Source organism: Alexandromys fortis, unplaced genomic scaffold (assembly GCF_014885135.2).
Source record: "Alexandromys fortis isolate MF-2015 unplaced genomic scaffold, M_Fortis_MF-2015_v1.1 scaffold_353, whole genome shotgun sequence".
In the NCBI taxonomy this organism is placed as follows: domain Eukaryota; kingdom Metazoa; phylum Chordata; class Mammalia; order Rodentia; family Cricetidae; genus Alexandromys; species Alexandromys fortis.
Window position 1 is genome coordinate 93,993 of NW_026068254.1, and position 16,805 is coordinate 110,797.

Here is a 16,805-nt window from a genome sequence, read left to right on the forward strand (position 1 = left end):
CAAATAATACCACTTAAAGGTGGCTCTGGGAAGTCATAAGTAACCCTGTAGCAAGCCTCAAGGCAAATGATGTGTGTGGAAACACTTATGCATCCACGGGTCTTATAGTATGAGCCCAACAACTAATATACTTCTGTTGGTCTTGATTTCTATTCACTGAAACTTCTGGTCCTCATATTAGTTAGGTATGACTCACAAAATAATTTACAGCACAAGTCACCAGATACAGCAGGTTTAGAGACTGCAAGGCCCAAAAGAGGTAGAAGCTGAATCAGCCCTTTCTTCATGTCTCTCAATTCTTAGCCACAAGGATGTTTTCTAAGCGACCATTCTTCAGTAGTGCTCCCCTGTGGATCCTTATGCTCTCCATTTCTTTTGTCAATTTTTTTGTTTCCGCTTTTTTGAGAATTTCATATACAAGTCCTGTTTTTACATCATTTCTATATGTTCTTTATTTATAGAAATGCAAATCAGGCCTTATATCCAGTCCCTCACCCCATGCTGATACCAGCACCCTAACACAGGATTCAAATAACTTTGTTCACTGCCATCAGAGACTTGTCTTCTTGGAGCCAAGAAAATGGCGTCAGGTCAGCTTGTACTGAATAAGGCTGTGTTGTATTCTAGTGTTGGCAGACATTTTTTGTCCTTTCAGCAAATTTCCATATAACGACACAAAGACATGTTAGTTATAAATGTTTGACTGACAATTTAGGCTTGTCACTAACTAGCTCTTATAGTATAAACTGACCCATACTTTTTATCTATGTATTACTACATGGCTTGGTGTCCCTGTTCAGAATGGCAAGATCATCTTACAGCTCTCGATATCTCTTGTCAACTCTGCCTTTCTTTTCTTGCATTCTCTCAACAGGCTCACCCACCTAATCTCTTCCTGCCTCTTCACTTAGCTCTTTATTAAACCAGTGTGAGCAACACATCAAAACAGTGTACAAATGGATTATCCAACAGCATTTTCCCCTTTTGTCTAATTAAGCAGGAAGGTGTTAATTTTGACAAGTAAAATTATATTCACCAAATACAGTTATCAAGTAAGAATTACAGTTACAATATCCAGTTCATTTCTCTTTGGCAAATTCAGAGAAAAATACTCTATTATTTATCTTATCTTTGTGACTTTAAAGTTTTATATCTAATTTACATATTATAACTAAGGAAAGCAATAGGTTTAACTATTTAGTCTTAACTCCACCAAATACCCCAGGAGAATTTAATATTACGTAATGACAGGGATGTCTGGCTGCCTGGAGAATCAATCAAATTTTTTCTGCAACATTTGGCATATATATCTTTGATCTACTCACCTTCAATAGCTGACTGACATTTTTGGATAACATATGGTCAGTAGTTGAGGCAAGGGCATTTTAATTTCTAAAAGGCTAGCTTTTGCCACAAAGAATGTAAATTCCATATGGAGGTTTCTTGATATCCATCATCTTCTCTGAAGTATACTGGTGCTCTTAGGAGCAGACATGTCTCGTGGTCATGAACAGCCTCAAAGTTATTAAGCATCTTATTTGTCATATACTCTATATCTTTGATGTGCTTGAAGATCATCTGTCTCCTTAAACATACCTGTTTAACCCTGAAAACATACCTAATATGACTGGCTGCAAGACTGTTTACTATAAATGACAAACTATTAACCTTTCATTATTAATTATATAGTATATTTTCAATAAGCTGAATTTTCTTCCCTGGACCTTATATCCTTAGTTCAATCTTTTTTTTTTTCCCCTTGGCTGTTACCAATAATAACTTGTAACCCCCAGGGAAATGATGACAAACTTCCATAACCCATCTTTTGGGTATGTGTGCATTATTTTTCCTAAATTATATTTTTGTTTGTGAATGCTGACATCTTTGAGGAACACTGAAAAAATCATGACAATGATTAATTCCTTCCCGGAGGAGTCTGTGAGGGTGAACCATCTCAGGTAGCAGCCTTAAAGCTGTATTGGATGCAGAATGCTAAGAAAGCTATAACAGATGTGCTCTTGGTTTTTGGATCACCTGAGCCATCTGTATTTATTGTTGTTTGATTCAATTTTTCTAAAACATATAAACTTTTAAATGTAACATACATATCTGTACTAACATAAGTCTGGACTGTGTGTTTATACAAATTAGTTAAAGATGATGTGTTGTTTTATGTTTGACCAGGTAAAATATACATTATGTGTCTTTGAAGTTTTTTTAAGTTTAGATTTTTAAGTCTGTAGCCATAATTTTAAAGAGATCTTCTCAGATCAAACACAATTCTTTTTAGCTCTAAATGAATCCAAGGAGCCTTTTGTTTTTTTTTTTTTTAGGGGGAAAGGGATATAAAAACATAATCTCTTCCTCAAAGCAAAACACCTTTTGACATCCATTTTGAACTAAAGACATTTTTCAAAGTATGGGTTGGTTTAACCAAGCAGAATTTGCCATCCAGTGTTTCTTAACAGCTACCATTTATTCATCTGCAATAAAAAATCAAATAATAACATATTAGATATAGATGATATATGTATTTTATGTGAATTTTTTCTACTATATTATTTTTTGAAAAATCTTATTTTATTATTTTGAAACTCTTTCTATGACTATCTGCTCTTTTTCTTTTTCTTAAGACTATGTACATATTAAACACATTGTAACCTGGTTAGTGGCTTTCTTATCTGGTCAGTAAACATTTTGTCCATGAACAAAACTTAAATGACTGTGCAACTCTGTTCATGTAATTGTGGTGCTTGCTCCACACCCCAGAGCCAAGAAAACATAGGAATGCCAAACATTTTCTGCTTACACATTGGAGGAATTCTGTAAATGCAGTTATTTTGGTCTCCCTACATGCTCTTCCACTCTCTAACCCCAGAGTCAACTTCCATCAAATAATCATCAGTCTCATGTTTTCTGCTTGAATTGTATCCATGCCCTGTTGTAGAAGAAAAATGACCTGACTGGTCCATGGACATTTTTGTGTAGACTGGTCTGCATTAGCATGCACACTAATGACTTCTCCTTGGGTCAACTTGGAGTTGTTCACCATGCTTGTAGATTACTGATGTGGGGAGGCCTGATCCATGGAACCAATAAAAGGAGACCAGCACCACAGACTCATTCACTGAATTCCATGGGGCACAGTGTGTGTGGAGGGGATGGTATAGGCAAGCATGATTTCTGTAGTAAATGAGTCTGCAGCTACATTTGATTCACTATTCAGCCGACTCCCGATGTCTATGTTATTGACTCTTTACCTTTTCCCTCCCTCCATCAAGGTGTTTCCAAGCAGGATCATGTGCAACATCTGGTACTCAGTATGGGGTTCATGGATTCTGTACAGGCATTGATCTTGACTTCACTTAAATCACATTATATTTTTTTAGATGGTTGTGACTATTTTGGGGTCCAGATATTTGCACTTTGTTGCAAGCGGTATGTTGACTAGGGTGGTATACTTTTGCTTTTCTTATGAGTGCTCTTTCAAACTTCTCTTCATGACTGCAGTGCATTACAACGTACCTTTTTTGGTGACTTTTTAGGTGAGTTGGCCCATGAATGTTTCATATCCTTGGTCCTCATGAAGGTGAGCATGTAGATGCTCCTTTTCTCTTTCTCTCTTTATGTCTGTTTGGTACCCCTGGTGCCCTAGGTAGGAATATCTACTACTGCTCTTGATTCATCAGGTACCTCTATATAAGGGCTGATACTCCAGGAATTAGAACCCCATGGTGCTCCCAAACAATTTCCTCTCATACAGAGACACTGTTTAGACATACAACCATGGACTAATGAACCACAGAAGTCCTCCACTAAGTGTAAGACACTTGGATTCAACATATTTACTGTTTTATTTATGCCTATCTTTGTCTAGTTTAGAATTTGTTCTTGCCTGCCCTGTATTTCTTACCATTAAGAGAATTATGGAACTTACACTCCCACCGAAAGAAACTTCAGACGAGGGCATTAAAAAATATTGGTCAACAATTGCCTTAAGGTTAATAATGGAATTCTTGAAGATTTGGGGGATGACGTTGTGGGGTTGGCCCCATGAAAACATGTGTGTCCTGAACTCAGGATGGGCATGTACTTTCTTGACCAAAAGCATGAGGTTGGCTCAAGAGTGACTCCCTCTGTTTCCTTTGTCCCAATCCTACTAGCCATCATTTCCAGTCATAAATCACCCCCCCTCCAAAGGAAGTAAGAGCTGCTCACAAAAAGCATTGTCAGCAACAGGTCAGTGTTAACCTCTCTATTACTTTGACATCATATATTGCAGAGGAGGAGGAGTCAGACCACTCATGCCAAGCAGTTCCTCCCAAACCAACATGTTCTGTTGACAGTGGTTTCTGGCCTGCCCAATCACATAGCTGTTCAGTCCCAAAGAAACACACAGAGGTCTACATTACTAGTAAACAGGTTGGACTATTAGCTCAGGGTACTTATTAACTAATTCTCACATCATAAATTAGCTCATTATTCTTGTCTGTGTTAGTCACATGGGTTGATACCTTTTATTAGCAAGACAGTTTCATCTTGCTTCCTCTGTGTCTGGGTGACAAGTACAGACTGAACTTTTTCTCTTCACAGAATTATTCTGTTCTGGTCACCCTGCCTATACTTCTGTCAAGCTATTGGCCAATTGGCATTTTATTAAAATACAAGTAACAAATTCTTATGGGGTACAAGACCATTGTCCCAAAGTAATGGTCCATCCTTCCCACTCCTATTACAGCCTTCACTCCTCCACCCAAGTACCCATGGCAGGAACATCGGTACCAAACCTAAAACAACATAGAACCCATGGCACTCCACTCCCCCTATTGTTTCCCCAGTTTGTGTTGCAGCATCTTCCTTGGCCCCCCCCCAACCCCAGAAGATTGTTCAATCATGTCCTTCCATGTTTTCATGGGATCGAACACAGTCAACCAACCATGGGTGCCTACAACATTTATGAACTATTTTTTTTTTTTTGTCCAGAAAGCTGTTACTAAATTTGTCTCAGACTCTCCCTACTTTGAACAAAGAATGGATTATTCAATTACAAACCATTATGCCTGGTACCATCTTTTTCAGGCTATTTTGGAGCCTGTGGTCTTCCTTAATTGGCACTCATCTAATGATGATCAGGTGGAGTACAGGCCCAACTTAACCTTCACTATGGGCTTGATACCCTAGACATGCTCACCAGGTGTGGCCAGTATATTGATTCAGTGTCCAAATCCACCACTGGCCAATAAGTTATTTCCAATAGGTCTCAGACCTGTCATTTAAGTCCTTTAAGACTTCAGTCAATGGCCTTTGAGAGGTTTTAACAGGTTTGGGTGTGGCTTGTGTACCAAAAAGCCACAGTCTCAACTGCTCACCCCTCTTTTTCCTGTATGCCAACCTGAATGTGAGACCCTGTTCCTATTTTTTCATTGTGATCCATGAGTTTCTTTTTTTTTTGATAAAGGAAGTCCTTATTCAAAGCTAGTGTGGAATTTCCTTATTAGTATTCCCCCATTTGTCTGACATGTTCTGCTTTGTGTGTATGTGTATATGTGTGTGGATGTGGATGTAAGCTTTACACACACACACACATATGTATGTGTGTGCTATCATATATGTATATGCATTCAGATGTACATAAACTGTATAAGGTAAGAAACAATGTATTTGTGTGTGTAAAGGTTTTAGGCACATATATACAAATATTATAAAGGGTAAGAAAGATTTTAGACTATATTCAATTATTATAATTTATAGAACATCTTTGTCTTAGTTAGTGGTTTTTTTGCTATGAAGAAATACCAAGGCCATGGCAAGTCTTACAATTGAAAACATTTCATTGAGGTGGTATCTTACAGTGTTTGAGATATAGTCAATTATCATTGTGGTGGGGAGTATAACTGAATACAAGCAAACGTGGTGCTGGAGACAGAGCTGCTACATATTGATATGTAGGTAACATAACATGGTCTGTCACACTGGGCAGTATGTTAAGAATATATGAGACCTCAAAACCTACCTCCTCATTTCATTGATGAAATGTTTCATCATTTCTTTCAATAAGGCTAGACATACTCCAAGATAGTCATACTTCCTAGTGGTGCCACACCCTTTGGGGAACAATTTTTTCAACTTCACATTCCACTCCTTGGCACCCATAAATTTGTAGCCATATCATAATGCCAAATGCATTATAACTTCAATGTCCCCATAGTCTATTACAGTCTCAACAACTTTTAAATGTTCAAACTTATTTCCAAGATCCTTACAATCTCTTAACTGCCATCCCCCCAAAATCACAATCAAAACAAAAAAACCAGATCCAATATATATTGGCACAGAATATATATTATTGTTCCAAAACATAGAGAAGAGAGCATTGTAAGACCAAAAACTAGGTAGGCAAACTACATACTCTGTATCTCCTTGTCTAATGTGCAAATGTTCTTTAGATCTCCAACTCCTGTTGGCTTTGTTGACTGCAACATACTCCTTCCTTTTGGACTGCTTCTACTCCATGTTAGCAGCTTTCCTTGGCAGGTATCCTGAAGACATAAGTCACAAAACAATTCAACAACAGTTTGGAATTATGATATATAAAAGGGTTATTTATTTAAGGGGAAAAACTTAGAGATCACTGTGTAGACAACAGTCATCAGAGCGAACAGAAACAGAGTCCAGCAGCCAGAGGCAGGAGCTGGAAGCAAGAGAGACAGTAAATGGCTACTGTTGCTTTTATAGCAAAAGAGACCATGCCCAAATAGGCTGGTAACTTAAAGGCTATTGGCTGAAGGAGCAGAAGGAGCTGTCACTTTAGAACACTGAGAACTTTCCAATTGGATGGTTTGATCCTTGGTGGTGTACAGGTGGCCTCTGTTGAGCCTGTCATGGCTGAGCCCCGAAAGAGACAAATTCCATAACCCCTTCTTTCAATCTTTCACTCCAGATCCACACTGACAAAGTTGCCAAGGTCTGCTGCTTGTTGGGGCACTAACATAACCCCTTTGATTCACTGCTTAAGTTTGGCTGCTCTTTTTTTTTAATTAATTTATTTATTTATTCATTCATTCATTCACTTATTTATTTATTTATTTATTAAAGTTTTCTGTCTCTTCCCCACCGCCGCCTCCCCTTTCCCTCCCCCTCCCCCAATTAAGTCACCCTCCCTCGTCAGCCCAAAGAACAATCAAGGTTCCCTGCCCTGTGGGAAGTCCAAGGACCACCCACCTCCATCCAAGTCTAGTAAGGTGAGCATCCAAACTGCCTAGGCTTCCACAAAACCACTTGAACTTGCTCTGTAGAACATACTGGCCTTAATCTCAAAGACCTGCCAGGCTCTGCCTCACAAGTGCTGGGATTCATGGTGTACACCACCATACCTAACTCTTAACTGTTCTTTAATTCTTTATCTTGTGTTGGAAACTTAGCTGGGTGGGATCTAAACCAGAACTCACCATACCCTTTATTCTATTTCTTTATCCATTGTCTCCTTGAGCACAGAATTTAGCTTTATTTCACTTCCTGGTGCCCCTATTTATCAATCTGTACATTTGAATTTTTATTTCTTCAGCTTGCTCCTTTTCATTGTAAATATTCATCAAAGTTAACTCTAAGAACCACACAACAGAATCTATACTAGGCTGTTTTGAGATTTCCTCTGCCAGTGGAATTAATCCAAAAGTCTTCACTTTAACCTCAGGCAGATTTTCTAGACAAAACAGCCACATTCTTCACCAAAATACCACAAAACCAGTCCCTAGTCCACATACTAACATTCTTTGCCTCTGAAACTTCATGATCCCCACAGTTCAAGTCAATCTCATCACTATTGTCTTTCATGCTCCTGCTAGTGTGACCTGTTAAGCAGGGCTTAGAGCATTCCACTGCTTTACTAATGAAAGGACCACAATTCAAAGTCCAAAATCCTTTGAATAAAAACATAGTTAGGTCTATCACAACAATAGCCCAATCCCTTGCACCAACTTGGCATAGTTAGTGTTTCTATTACTCTGAAGACACACTATAATCATGGCAACTCTTTTAATTAAAAGCATTTAATTAAAAAGGCAGCTCACAGTTTCAGAGTTTTATTCCATTATCACCATTGCAGGGACCATGTCAGCATGGAGAAAGACATGGTACTAAAAAAAAAAAAAAAAAAAAGAGTTGAGAGTCCTACATCTTACAGGCAATGAGAAGCAGTCCATGGCGCTGGGAGGTATCTTGAGCATACACAACTTTAAAGCCCAGCTCCATAGTGATAAATATTCTCCAGCATGACCATACCTACTACAACAATGCCATAATTGCTAATAGTTCCACTTTTTTGGGGGGGCTGTTTTCTTTCAAACCATCACACTCCTCCTAAGACAGAAGGTCACAATTTATTCACATTCACTTGATAGCTGTCCATGTCATTGTTATAAATCATTCTTTTTAAGAATGACTTTAGAGATCTAGGTGAAAGAGAATGAGGAAGATAATAAAGACTATTTCCTGAGACATTCAGATAAAGACTTCTGAATAAAGTCTTTCCTGAGACTTCCAGAAAGAGAACAACCCACAGCTATTAATAGTCTAAGGTTGAAATATATATGTTATTAAGGAAAGGGGAAAGTGTTGATGAATTTTGAGCTATATATAATACACTACTTTCTACTGAAAGTTCTTCTGTGGCAAGTAAAATCACTGATATAAGTTATGGTAGACATTAAATGTGTTTTAAAGCTTGATAAAAGACAAATCCCTTCAAAAGAGAAATCAGGTGCAAGTTGTAATTGTGCAACAATGATTATACTGTCATATACCCTGAAAACAGAGTCACATGGTTTATTGTTTACAGTAATTAGACAAAAAAGGAGAATCATAAAATAATACCTATGCTTTCAAAAATTGTTGAAACTAAGCTCATTAATGGAAATATGACTGAAATGAATTATCAACATAATTTGTATTGTTCCTTTTGGTGATCTTGTTGAATACTTAAGGTTCAATACCTCAGATTATTTGGCCAGAGTGATTGAACTAAATGAAAATCAGTGTGGAGATTCAGATGAAGATAAAAGTAGATCTGTTATACAATTCAGCTGAAATACTGTTAGACACAGACCCAGAGGACTTTATAACCCATGAGAAATATCCAGCTATACTCGTTGCTGCCATTTTCACAATAGCTATGAAATGGAATCAGATTAGATGTCTATCAGCTACTGAATGAATAATGAAAATATGGAGCACATATACAATCCAAATTTGTTTGTCACTAAAGAAAAATGAAATTTGTAATAGAGAATTAGAATTGATACTTTTTATCCTCAGTAAAATAAAACAGATCAGGGAGACAAATGTCACGTTTTCTCTCTCAAGTTGTTCATAGCTTCAATGTGACTTTTCTTTTTAATTTGGAATATCTATTGTGAGCAGAAGAGTGGAAAATGTCTGTGGTGGATACAGAGGATTGAAGTAGGGCAAATACTACGATTTACATAAATTGAAACTGGAGGCATAGAAAATGGGGTGGAATAGTTTTTAATGTAATGGTTTATATTTATTCTTTGAGAACTTCATGCATGTACTTATATATTTTCGACATACTCATGTTTAATCCATACCTATTTTTCATTCCAGATGCACAACATCTCACTTTCCACATTTGTACACATTACTTTTTATATTCCTCTAAACCCAATGGGTGTTGCCAATATTCTTATAGGAGTGATGCCATCCACTGGAAAACAGACAACTTATCAGTAGTCATACTTCTAAAGTAAACTGGCTTCACTCCCTTAGCAGCCATCAACTGGCAAGATACTCAGATAAGAGTGAAATATTGTTAAACTCTCCCCATACATTTTAAGTTGGGTTCATCTTGATCAAATCGTGTACAAGTATTCAGAGCTGGTATAATTTCAGTGGATGTTAATAGATAATAGGAAATCAGTCTTTAGGTGTTTATTGCCTAATCTTTGGGATGCAATGGACAATTTTGCAACCAAAGTTAAATGAATCCATTGTGAAACTCAGTGGGTAATAAAAGCAAAAAAAGGTATGAAGCTAAGAAGGGATTTGTAGGGAGAGGGAAGATTTCACAGGGATGTAGGAACTAGGGGAGATTATTAAGTGAGAATGGTCAGACTGCATTATATACATGAATCAAACTTTCAAAGAACAAATATAACTAGTTAAATTGTGAAATAAAATGCACAATTGCTAGCCAGTACCATCAAAATGACTGTGTCTTATAAGGAAAGGGCATTATATAACACAGCCCCACATATGTACCAGACAAACCCAATATGAACAAAGAGAAGAAAGCCAAGGATAAAATGCTCTGAGAAATTGGACTTACAATTCCATTATTCTTGAATTTGCAGACAAAATCCTTTTGTGCAAATATGTTTTACTTATATAACAGATTTTTCTCAGCATCAGTATTGAACTAACATAGAATGTTTAATATAAATCACAAATTCTGTATTAGTACCATATTTAGATATATGCTATGAATTTAGAATATACATGCATATATTTATATACTGAGGCAAATTTACATAAAGGCTATGTGCTTAAAGATTTTATTATGTGTCTTTAAACATGTTATATTTATCCTTATGTTTGTAAGTCCACCCTCAGTTACTCTCTATTTTCTGCCTCTGTTGTGTCTGATAAGGTCACAGGTGATATTTTTTATCATGATATAATAATCTCTTTCACACATTGCTGACACTGAGAAGGTTAGAGAAATATCCTGATCTGAGTGATATTTGGAAATATCAAGTACTATGTTCCAGTATTTAAATATTCAAGGAAAAGTCTGGCTTCCACAAAGAATGTGACTACTCAGTGCTAATACTTCACATTGACCTTGACTATGCTCCTTAACTATGACCACCTGGACAGGGCCACTTATTTTTAGACTCGCTTTCTCTGTAGTTTCTATGGAAGTTACAGAATATGTTATGTTCATAAACAGAAAGACCTGTCAAGAGCAAGAAACCCCTGTTTAGTAGAAATATCATGGAAATGGGGGAAATGGCTCTGCTTTTAGAATAGCCAAGAAAGGTTGCTAAACTGCAAAAAAGTAGAGAGCAAATATAATAACTACAGAAATTCAACTATGACTCTGATTATTCTCTAAGGATCATATAACTTGTTGCATCCATAACCCATTGATGAGGGAGCCTTTCTATATGTTCACTAAAGTCAGACAGAAATTGCCAGATTGGCATTCACATGCATAGAACAGAGTTCAGTGTCACACAATACAAGAGGAGCCCAAATTTAGGTTTATTCTTTCACGGCCCTCTTTGCCTTCCCTCAAGTTAAATAGTCCTCAAATACCACAAACCTTGAATTATACCTAAAATAGACACAAATAAAATCTATAGAGGGTCTAAGTTTTTAAGAGAAGTTCAAAGACTAATTGCTGCAAGGAAAGAATGAGAAAGAAATGTCTAGATATAAGAATAAAGGTAAGATTAAAAGAAAGCAGGAAACGATAGGCATGCAAGATTTGCTAGCAAATTTTGAAGAAAAAGAGACATGAATCATGAAAATCAATATATATGCTTATCAGCATAAATTTTGCATAATATTAATCAAAAGAAAAAATAGAAGAGTTCTCTTCTAATGCCTGAAGAGCATCCAAGTTTAAGATGAAATGCAAAAATTAAGGACTAAGTTATAACACACCATATGAAGAAAATACTTTCAGAAAGAGAATATTGAGATGCAGTGCTATCAGAAATTTACACATAAACTGTTGAAAGTTATCCTGAGGACAGAGCCTATTGACTAAAAAATATTGGGAGTGTATGCAGTTGACCTTTTGAGGGGATTAAGCAGACTGTCTTGCTCAACTCTGTAACTGGATAGAATACTTTGGAAAATGGATCTGGGAATGAATATTAGAAATGTAAAATAGTGAGATGAGTCAAGGACTTACCATGTAGTTCTGTGGCCATTTCTGCTGAGATTTAGTCATGTTTTAGGTTATGTGGTTTTACCAACTAAGGTTCCTGTTATTGGGTCACATCAAAGGAATGGGAAATCTTGCTGAGTCCTAACAGGCTACATATTGCAAGTGTGGTGTCGTAATTAGTTCAAATTTATTGAAGGATGTCATCAACGCCATCATCTTAACTAACTACAATGTGTATCCCTATATGTACAATACACAAATAAGTGGTGGATGAGCCATACTACTGATGAAAGACAGGGCTCTTCTTCAATTTGTATGTAGATCATTGTTGACAAAATAAACACATGTGTGCATATGGTACTCCTATCTACCAATAAAGAATGTTGTACAGAAAATCTCGATTCATATATGAGATTCAAAATGAGATTCATATAATGATAATCCTCTAGCTTCAATATCTAGGCTATTCTCTTGCATGTTATTGCTCTCAAATTTAGTCTTATCATCTGTTCTCCCTTTTAGAAAAGGAGACACTGGCACCTTTTACCTATCTCATCTTGCTGGGCAAAAGTCCCAGTGTGGAATCAGAGATGCAAGATTTCCTGCTATGGTAAATACAGAATAACATAGAGTGGAATTCAATGGAACTATTCTTCTGCTCCTCTCCCTAAACAGACTTGGGAAAAAGTCCAAAGCCTCCTTCAAGCTGTTGGTGATCCTTCTCACAGTGGCTTTGTTGGCTCTGTGCTCTGCTCTGAAACTGGGTGAAGTTATGTCAATAGGGGCATGGATGCTATGACTCTGCTTAAAGAATTGGAGACAGCACTGCAGGTGAGGAGAGAGACAGGAGGGAGGGCAGGAGATAACAGATAAATGAAGCCACAGAGTGTCTAGGAAATGGAAAGTTAAAATTGACTGGTTACAACCTTGCTGTAGTGAGTATTAAGGGAAGATGATAGAGAGAAACAGAGGCCACAGTTACTTTAAGGACAGGAAATGAAATAATAAAATTTAAATTATTGGACAGAGAAATAAAAACACCCTCTCAGTTTTCATTTTTCCCTGCTCTTATTTAACATCTCAATGTGTTAATAGTGGTGAGTGTATAAACTAAAATGATTCTCCTTATTCCTTTGTTTGAGAAGATATGCAAATATAAGACAAGAATTTGTTAAATAAGTAAGACAGAAAGACAGGAATATTTCAAGTTACTGATTATATATATATATATATATATATATATATCATATGATTATATGTGTGTGTGTAATATCACACATATATGACTTATCAGTGTAAGCAATCAGATTATAGGAAAAGGATGGAGGACTGAAAGAGAATTTCATGCTGTGAATTAGTGGTTGATACTGAGCATAACAGGCACCATGGATGCTGAAAATTTTTCCTATCTGATCAATTCTCAGACATTGTCTAAAAATTCCCTTAGATGATGGACAGATTGTGGGTTCATCCCTGTAGTTTTCATGTTGCTTTGGTGAACTCACTTTTGATTCTATCCTTTGCTTAGCATCTCAATGACTTTTCCCACTAGTATCAACACATTGTTCATCAATCCCCTTTTCTGTAGTTAGTAAGGAGGATGATTTTTTAAAATTCTTCAATACCTATCACTTCTACTTTAGTTAATGAATTCAACTTTCCCCAAATTACAAACCAACACTCTCCAATCTTGGTGCTAAGTACCATTTTAGGTGGGTGTCAGGGAGGGCAATAACTTGAATAAACCTGATGACTTGTGCACTGAAAATAGGAGTAATTTGTCATTTTGTAATGAGAGAGCCAAACAACACCATGACAGGTTCCTAATATCCTGGTCAGAAACTCTCTCAGTTTCAGTTTACTAGAACTGAATGAGCAGTTCTTGGGTAGACCACAACTCAGGGGCAACCAATCAGCTGCCTCCCCACAGTCTTCTGCTAGCTAAAGATAAGCTTCTCCCCTACTGCAGCTGGAAAGTTTCTAACCATTAAAACCAACCACCAATCCTGTAATAATCAGTAGACTTTTTGGTTAAACCCACATCATCCCCCAGACTAACCTTCTCTCCATGGAATTGTCCTAATATTGTTTACAAGGAAACTGTGAGCTATTTTCAGAGCTGACATTTCACCTCTGTGTCAGTTGACAGATCACTGAATGCTGGAATAAAGGCTTTTGTTGACCACATACATTTTTGGTGGTCGCCTATGGGATTTCTCATGGAACCTAACATTATCACAGCCAAGTGGTTGCTAGAAGAAAGAGCTTAAATACAGTGAACCGACTCTCCTATGGTACCAAGAGTTCCGCAATGCCTTACTTTAACCCCTTGTTTTGTCAATTGCAGTATTTGATATCATTAAGAAAATATAAAATATATTTTTGTAAATGTAAAAATGTAATAATATTTAACTGTCTTTTTTTACCCATGACTCCGAATTCAAATAATGTATTGAAATTACAGCAGAAAACTTTCATTATATTTATTCAGTGAATACCATGCGGACTGCTACTTTTGTCCTTTTCTTTTCCCCTGCAAAGATTTCTCAAATTGAGTGTAAGCTTCTGAAAAAAGCTGCTTTAGTTTTAGCACAGTAACTGGCTCTATGGTTTAGGATCACAAAATGAAAAAAAAAAAAAAACAGCTATGCCCCAAAATATAAGCTGAAACAAAACTCACATGCTTAAGCCTATTTCTTGTTTTACTTTTGTGTGAGGAAATTGATTCTGAATAAGCTAGGTTGATAAAGAGCTCCTGGACTTCTTCTGGAAACTACTTGTGAGTGCATGAATGCCATGCAAGTCCATGGTTTAATACGAGCTTTTCAGGAAATATAAGGAGAGTTGCTATTGAGTGGCAGTTTCCTGAACAAGAAGCTGTGTGAAAAGGTCATTGAGATAAAGGAAAAAAAAAATCAGCTATTACTAAGATCATCTGTTATTTACTTTACTTATTCAGGTTTTCAGAGTCTAAACCAGATCCCCAGTCAGATACCACCTCCTCCAGGATTTCCACAAAGACCATCTGCTAATGGGAATCAAGGTGGAATTCTTCATCAGGGACCACCAGAAGGAAGAAACTAACAACATGATCACCTTTCTTAATCTGAAAACCAGCAAGGCCCAGCATCACAGGGAAAACCAAGGTAGCACTCATTCCCTCAGCCTGAAAACCAGCAAGATTCACCACAATCTTTCCAGGGGCTCAGATCATTGGGGTGTCCCCAGACCATTGTTTCTCAGTAAATTAGAATCCAAAGACAGGGACGAATTATATTTATCCTCCTGAAAAAAACCAAACTCCTTTATTTCTAAGAGTGTAGAAACAAACTAATCAAAATATTTCAAATATTTTTATTAACTATTAAATGACATGTTCATGAGAGAACATTGATTTTAGAGGAATATAATCTCCAAATTTTGTGTTACACAATTATTTTATGTCTCGTACATTCTTTGAAAGAAGACCCCCTTTCTTGCTGACATCCTCTGCTCCTTGCTTGGGCTCTTCAGTTCATACATATAGACATATTTCATCAATGTTTTTCTTTATCATGTTTTTATTGTTTATGTTTGACATGTCATGTCCTCTCTGTAACCCGCCTTCATGATTTGTTTATTTGAGAAAGTGAATAAGATGACGCTCTCTCTCCATGTTCTTCTATTGGCCCAATAGGGTCAAAACTAAAGCTTCATGACATCAATTAAATGATCAGCATGCACCTGCTGACTGTTGTTTTCTCCCTGTGTATCCTTGGGCATGGAATTTCAGGGATGATAACAATCAAAGAACTTATTAGTCTCTCTCTCTCTCATATATCTTCCAGCAAGCTTCCCTTCTCATTATCAATAAGCCATGTACCAAACCTAAGTGTTTCCATTACCTCTATTGCCTGATATCTACAGTATAATTGTATTTTTAAGATTATTTCCCCATTATTGAATAACAGACTCATAATTTTGGTAGGCTAGGAACACAGGACAAAATACAGACCTCAGCATATGCATGGGGAATCCTTGAAAAATTTAACAAGGTGTAGAAGTATTTGGCAAAACTTCCAACAAATGGAAAGTTAGAGGCAAGAGAATTAAAAGTTTTGTGTACACTGTGATGTTCATGGAAGTGGGAACTGCAGAAAAAAAGCCTGGTGTCACTGGTTCAACATCACAGCCCTTTTGAAAGCTGTCTTTGGCAAAATTGCATTCACATCATTTTCCTGATCATTTATTTCTACTACTTTCTTCCCTGGCATTTTTTTAGACTTTTAAAAAAATTAAAAGAAAGCAAACAATCTTCTTTCATCATACATACCAATCCAAATTCCCACTTCCTCCTTACCTCCCATCACCTCCACTTGCCTCCTCATCCCTCATACACTCCTCAAAAAGGGTAAGGTACATTGCTTTGGGGAAGGTCCAAGGCCCTCCCTACTATATCTAGGCTGAGCAAAGAATCCCTCCAAAGAGAATAGGTTCCCAAAAGCCAGTATATGCAGTAGGGATAAATCCTCTTGCCACTACCAGGGGCCTCTCAGTTTGTCAGGCCATACAACTGTCACCAACATTAAGAAGGACTAGTTTGGTCCTATGCTTTTTCTTTCCATTCCAGGTGGCATAGGTGAGCTTCCATTAGCTCAGGTAGATCGTTTCAATGGGTGTACCCATCATGGCCTTGACCTCTTTAGTCATATTCTCATTCCTCCCACTCTTCAACTGGACTATGGGAGTGCTCTGATGCAAGTTTTTGCCTCTGTTTCCATCAGTAGCTGGATAAAGATTCTATGGTAATGTTTAGGCTATTCATCAGTCTGATTGTTATATGGCTAGGGGACTTTTTTTTTTTTTTTTTTTTTTTTGGTTTTTTGGTGCTGGGTTTTTCTTGGGCGTTGGG